The sequence below is a fragment of the Micropterus dolomieu genome, linkage group LG01 (assembly GCF_021292245.1).
Source record: "Micropterus dolomieu isolate WLL.071019.BEF.003 ecotype Adirondacks linkage group LG01, ASM2129224v1, whole genome shotgun sequence".
In the NCBI taxonomy this organism is placed as follows: domain Eukaryota; kingdom Metazoa; phylum Chordata; class Actinopteri; order Centrarchiformes; family Centrarchidae; genus Micropterus; species Micropterus dolomieu.
Genome location: NC_060150.1, coordinates 48,503,442 through 48,510,356, shown reverse-complemented (window position 1 = coordinate 48,510,356; position 6,915 = coordinate 48,503,442). Strand labels below are relative to the sequence as shown.

Below are 6,915 nucleotides of genomic sequence, written 5' to 3'. Positions count from 1 at the left end.
ACACTTCAGGCTTTCTGGGTACTCAGCCTGGAGGACATACTGCAAGTACAAGTACATGAGTGTATCAGGGCAGCACTCAGTCCTCTGAAAACAAAAGTGGATTTTTGATGTGGATTAAACAGCGTGAGACTTTATCTGGTCCAGTTTATTAAAAGTTAGAAAAACACTGTCACACTTTGGCTTTTTTGCCATTTATTGAAATTCAGATGTATCTGCATGTAGAGATCACGCCTCTGTTTAAGGCTCATTTATTGAATATATCAACTTTATTGTTCCAAAGAGAGAAAAGCCTGCAGGGACACAGAGTATAAAACACAGAATGCACAAAATATAATAAAAATATATAAAACTAAAACCCACCACACAAGCATCAGGAGACGACTTAACAGAGATCCTGCAGTACATCATCATCATCATCATCAGTGGTTATAAAATCACCACCACTTTTAAATCAAAGACTCATCAGGAGAATTTAACTAAATTATAATTACACTTAATTTTAACAAAATGAAGTCAGTCAGAAAGAAAGTCTTCACATCACCAGGTCCGTTTCACTCCAGACAAATATTCATCAAGCGGATTTATAATCTGTACAGCATACGACCCGCTCTGACCTTATAACCTCGATTCCCCTAAAAAATGAAGAAAGCTCAGGAGAAGCAGCAGAGGAGGGATCCTCCCTAGGACTGACAGAAGGTGGCGCTGCAACACAGAGGGTTAAAAAACCCAAAATAACCTGAAGGTTTCTTTTACTGCGTAACAAGATCATTTCTTAGTCAAACATTACAAACATTGGCCTCATATAGTACATATTAAAGTTCTCTAATCATTGCTGTGTGACTCCATTGTTGTCCACATGAGGAGAACAAAGTGAGAAATGCTGTTGCTAACGCAGCTTTTGCTCTACCTTCCATGTAGACTCCCTCAAAAGCAAAAGACAGCGGTAGGCACTCCCAGTTTACTGGGACGGGTTGGACTGGGCCCGTCTGCCATTCCAGCTGCCCGTGCCGTACAGCTCCAGTGGTAAAGACGTGCTGCAGTCCTCTCTGCTTTAAGAACAAGTTCTTCTTCTTTGGTGCAAACATTATAATAACAGCAGGCTTTTTCTTTGTGCACAGGATCATTCCTCATCTGCCTGACTGGTTGTGAGACTGCTAATCCTGTCCTGTTCCAGCCTGCACACGCCATTCACCGTCGCTCCTCCACCCCCAGTCACCTTCTGCAAATAAACCTTCTGTCTCGCGTTGTGACAAAACCACATTTTTACCGGGGCCCTGAAGGCAACAGCGGGCCGCCAGGCCGCGTGGAAGTGACGTTGGCTAGAGCTAAGGACGCGTCTTAGCGGCCGGCGAGCGGTGGCGTCTGGTTGGAAGTTCTCTACGTAATTTTATTATTAATAGAGTCGTACAGTCGGGTTAGGAGAAGGTAAAGCGTCGGTACAAGTGGAGCAAATTTTTGGATATCACCACGGAGGACAACGTAACGTGGAGCCTTTTCTGTTCCGGAGCTGCCTCTGACTGACGGGCAAACTGACTGACGCTTTGTGTTCCTCGCACCTTAACAACTATTCCTGGCAGAGATTAGAGGTGTTGGAGCGGAACGAGTTTGGAACTGAGTTACTTTGATCACCTTTTGGTGCTGGAGTGAGCCTTGTTGTGAAAAGAGCTGACAGAGTGTAACTATCCCAAGGGGACTGAGTGTTTGTCTTTATTTCTCTTTGATTTATTGTTTGTTGGACCACGCCCTGCTTTTCTTAAAATGTTTCTGACAATATATTTTCTTAAGAGAAACCAAAACTGATTTCTGTGTGTGGGATTTTAATCAGGTTTTTCCTAAAATGTGTCATGTTTCCTTCTGAGGGTGCACTGCCGTGTTACATGTATCCAGGAATAACTCTGTCAGGTTCAGCCTGGCTGGCGCCCAAGAAAAAATGTAAATATCTAAATTTGTTGTGTATAAAAACGGCCACAGCGTGAATGTGTCCTAAGCTTGGGTCCACGCTGTAACAAATAAACTGTTATATGGACAGGGTGACATCATACAGGAACATACTAAGAAGAGAGATCATGTTATACAAAGTTATGATTATCAGATGTGTTGCAAACTGGATAAACATTTGTAAAACACTATAGAAGATCCTTTCCCACTTTAACTTCCTGGATGTGCAAAGCCTCAGAATTAAGTAGTCAGCTTAAAGAAGTGTTCATCTGCAGTTCTGTTGTCAGAAACAGAACTAATCTGCAGAGGCTCTTTGGGTTCAGAACATCTGAAGGAAATAAAGTCCAGGTCCAGGTGCAGGTCCAGGTGCAGGTCCAGGTGGAGGAGGTGTCTGAGTGTGCAGCAGAAGGAGTGGAGGAGTCTCAGTGTGTCTGCAGAGACTGTGTAGAAGGACAGAGCAGCAGCAGAGCAGTCCAGATCCACTGATGATACTCTGTCACATCCAGAGGAACACACAGGGATGATGGTGGACTTGACTTTGTGTCTGACAGTGGAGCTGATCTCAGAGCAGTTCAGACTGCAGCACTGTTGGGATTCCTCTGTCAGTCACTGCTGGATGAAGCTCTCCTCTCCACTCTACCTCCCAGTAACATGGCCCAGTCAGAGCCTCTCCACACACAAGCTGATGCTGCTGCTTCAACCTCTCTGGATCATCAGGACACAGCTGATCCTCTCTCAACACCTCCACCTTTCTGACCCCTCACACTCTGACAGAGATCAGCAGCTGATGAGAGAAGACAGAGAGCAGAAGTCATAAATCAGAGTTTACAGAGACTCCCTTCATCAGCTGTCAGTCAGTGATGCAGCACATCCAGTATAAAGACCAGCAGGGACTTCAGTCCTGTTCAGACCAGAAGTAGAGCGGCTGTGTAGCGTAGCCAGCTTCCTTTCAGCTCTCATGTTAACGTATTGGAGTGAACACACTGAGACCTGCAGAGACTTTGGCCATCAGCTCTGTTTACTCTGCAGGTTTCACTCAAGTCCACAGTGGAAATAAAGTGCTGAGAGTCCCTGAACGCATCATGACTGCAGAGACAGAGAGATATTCACTGCTCACTGGAATGATGGATTTACTGCTGTTAGGGCTCAAAGCTGTTAAGAACCAGCCGCTCAGTCACATTTGAAGATTTCAGCTACTTTGGAAATATTACAGGACAAATCTGTAAATATGGAGACTGTTCTAAAAAAATATGGACCAAACTAAAGACACATGGACAGATATATATATGATGTTAAAGGTCCTACATGTTAATACACTGAACAGCTAAACATCAGCTGTGCTTACTGGACGTCAGCAGAGGTTCTGGGGTCTCATTTATAAACGGTGTGTATGTACAAAACAGGGATGGAAATGTGCGTGTGCCACTTACCAAGCAAAGGTCGTGATCTATACAAAACAAACTTGAGGGGAGAATGTGCGGTCCTGTAAGTAAATTCTGAACCATGCTTACGCACGGCAACTCACATAGCAGAAGGATGAAACGGTTTGAAATAGATACTCGTGTGTAAAATAAATTTGAATATTACCTCTGAGTATTATAGGCTTAAGGCCTTTCTCAATAAACAAACACCTGTTTGATTGATTTTCCCTGCACATAAAACACATCATTTAAGGTCATTTTCAGCGTACAAAATAAAACATGATTAAGGATAATAAACACAAACACAGATATGTCTCTGGAAAAGAATGCCTCAAATATGTTGTAGAGTTTAATCGGGAATCATATTAATTAATACTTGCATACAGTGCAATTTATTCTCATCAATAAGGTGAACAGGAGGACAAATTATATTTAAATTAATGCCATTTTTTAATGCGTCAGTCGACCAAATACAACTGCATATTTTCATATATCGTTAACATGTTGCCTAAACATGTTGCCAAATGGGGAATCCAAATTACGCCACCTTTCAAGTTGATTATGATTTATAAATGGAAATCGGCGTAGGACGTGTGTACTGTTTTATAAATCTGAATATGTTTGGGCGTGTGCAACCTTTAGGAATCTTTTCTATGTACAATTTTATAAATGAGGCCCCTGGCCCTCTGTAGAAAGACCTCATGGTTACTAAATGTAATGATGGTTCCCTAAGATAAAAGGGACAGTCATTTGACAGGCTTCAGTGAGACTGATCTTAGATGAAGAATATGAATATGTGCAGCTTATATTGTTTCCCAATCTTAAGATTCTATTTGATCACGTGACAAGACAAGACTCCAGCTAGGTGAAACGCAACATTTGACAAGCAGACTAGCAGAGCCCACCTGCAAGCTAGCAGTAATGTCATTCAAGAGATAGAGTGGGTTGCCTGTTAATCGGAAGGTCGGCGGTTCAATCCCCAGCTCCTCCCGGCTGCGTGTCGAAGTGTCCTTGGGCAAGATACTGAACCATGAATTGTCCCTGGCTGCTGTTCCACCAGTGTATGAATGTGTGTGAATGTTAGTTTCTGTTTGAGCACTTAGGTTCAGTGGATGGTGAATGCAGATGTAGTGTAAAAGCGATTAGAGTGGTCGTAAAGACTAGAAAGGCGCCATACAAACACAGAGCATTTAAATACAAACAAAAAAGTTGTTGCAAGAAGAGACAGGAGAGAAAAGAACAGGAGGAGAGGGTCGCAAAGCTCCCAAATTAGATTGTTTAGAATCTTTTCCTAAGGATCTCATGGACAGGTCGCCGCGGAGCACCTTTTTTCTGTGTGTATGTAAGGTGGTTAAACTATGCCAAAATGATTGAAAATGGACATGTAATAGACATTACAACTTGTAAACACAAAACACAATCTACAAATAGATTAAAAATCTGCAAAGTCCTCATGATCCGCAAATGTAAAACAAGATCTACAAATAGATTTAAAAAATCGTCAGACTATTCATTATCCACAAATATAAAACATGATCTATAAAATCATAAAAAATCCACAAATAAACACTTCACGATTCACAAAGATTCACAAATAGAAATCTGTGACTTGTACTGAAACCGGAATTTGAATGAATTCAAAGTGAATTGTCTGGCCATGAGGGTCATTATTTGTTGAATTTTCTTTCAGAATTTTAGCACAACTGTTTCACTGTTTTTCCCAAATTGTACAAAAACACAGTCTAAATTGTATTTTCAAACCAGTGTAAAAAGACATTCTTACACATTCTGTGCAAATCCCAGCATGCAAGTGTTGAATCTGTGTTTGCAGATCACAGGGCATTTACAGATACCTCTGCACACATCTGAATTCATTCAAATTCTGGTGGTCAAGTACAAGTCACTGATTTCTATTTGTGAATCATAAAGCGGATTTTAAATCTATTTGTATATTTCTCATTTCTTTATTTAAGGACAGTGCACATTAATCAACATTTCTGTAAATGTGCCAGTGTTAGCCAGCAGGCTAATTTTCAACTGTAGTCCATTGGCAAGATGTTATACTAGGCACATAATGGCTATCATGAAGGGTCCGTTTGTGGATTTTTTAAACCTATTTCTAAAACTTGTTTTACAGCGATCTACAAACAGAATATGATCTTCACCTGCAAACAAATCACTTTACATTCATTCAAATTCTGGTTTTCAAGTAAAAGTGACTGATTTCTATTTGTGAATCATGATGTGTTTATTTGTAGATTTTTTTTAATCTATTTCTAGATCTAGTTTTAGATTTGCGGATCATGAGGACTTTGCAGATAAACTTTTTGTAGACTTTTTAAAACTATTTGTAGATTGTGTTTTGTGTAATATCAATTTGTGAGTTTTGGTCTGTCCATTTCGAATCATTTTGGCATAGTTGTATCTCCATAGTATGTGCTTGTGGGTATTAAACCCTGTGTTGTTGTAGGTCGCTTCTCTGTCTTATTTACTATAATCTCTTGACAGTGACAGCACTGTCCATGTTTCTGATAACTTTTTCTTTGACGTCTGTACTTTGCAAATACAGTAGTCTTGGTAACAATGGGGTGTGATGGGGCAGTGGCTAAGAGACTTGCCTTTGGTGTGAGAGACCCGGGCACTGTGAGACACCAATGTGTCCCTGAGCAAGATGCTTAACCCCTAGTTGCCCCAGAGGTGTCTGACCTCTGACATACTTAGCAATTGTAAGTCACTTTGGATAAAAGCTTCAGCTAAATTAATAAATGTAATGTTACACATTCGGACTTTAAAATACATCACAAGACTGGTACGCTACTTTAGCCGTGTGTGTTGGAGAGGGATGCACACAAAGAGTTAATATGGACAAGAAACCTTTTCAGGAGCTTTAAAAGAAGTAGGTTTGCCATTTGCTGCATCTTATATATGTTATTAACTTGCAAAATGAGGAATGCACGCTCATTTGCCAAAATGGGGTTCCCTTCTACACATGAATGGTTTGTGTGTGGGCACGTGCGCTTCGTAACTGTGCACAAGGACACGTCATAAGATCATGCAATGGGGCCCTTCGTTACTACCTTATGCTGCAGCTGAAACCAGCATGGACTGACTCCAACCCTCTACTGACCTCAGAGTCTCCAGCCTACAGTGTGGACTCTCCTTCAGATCAGACAGCAGCTTCACTCCTGAATCCCGCAGCTTGTTATTATTCAGTTCCAGCTCTCTCAGATGGGAGGGGTTGGACTTCAGAGCTGAGGCCAGAGAAGCACAGCTGATGTCTGACAACCTGCAGCGCCTTAATCTGAATAAAGAACAATAATGGAGATAAAAATCCATTTCTAATCCAATCCAGGCAAACACAGACATCAAAAGGGGCTCAAGCCCTTTTTTTACTGGAGAAAAAGTGCTTATTTCCTTTTTTGAAGAGTGACTTTTTTGTATGTTTAAAAAATATGTATACACACACACACACACACACACACACACACACACACACACACATATACAGACAGCCCTCCCTCAAATGACTAACTAACTAAGTCCTTGTCGCCATCAG

General features: G+C 41.2%; 1 long non-coding RNA gene across 1 annotated transcript in view; it reads right to left on the bottom strand.

Annotated features, from left to right (window-relative positions):
• Positions 1–213: 213 nt before the first annotated feature.
• Positions 214–6,915, bottom strand: part of LOC123968615 — a 9,542-nt gene continuing 2,840 nt past the window's right edge. The window contains exons 2-3 of the long non-coding RNA XR_006824502.1: positions 6,487–6,660; positions 214–2,722 (exon numbers count right to left, since the gene is read on the bottom strand). This is a non-coding gene — a long non-coding RNA (uncharacterized LOC123968615). The remainder of the gene's footprint in view (positions 2,723–6,486; positions 6,661–6,915) is intronic.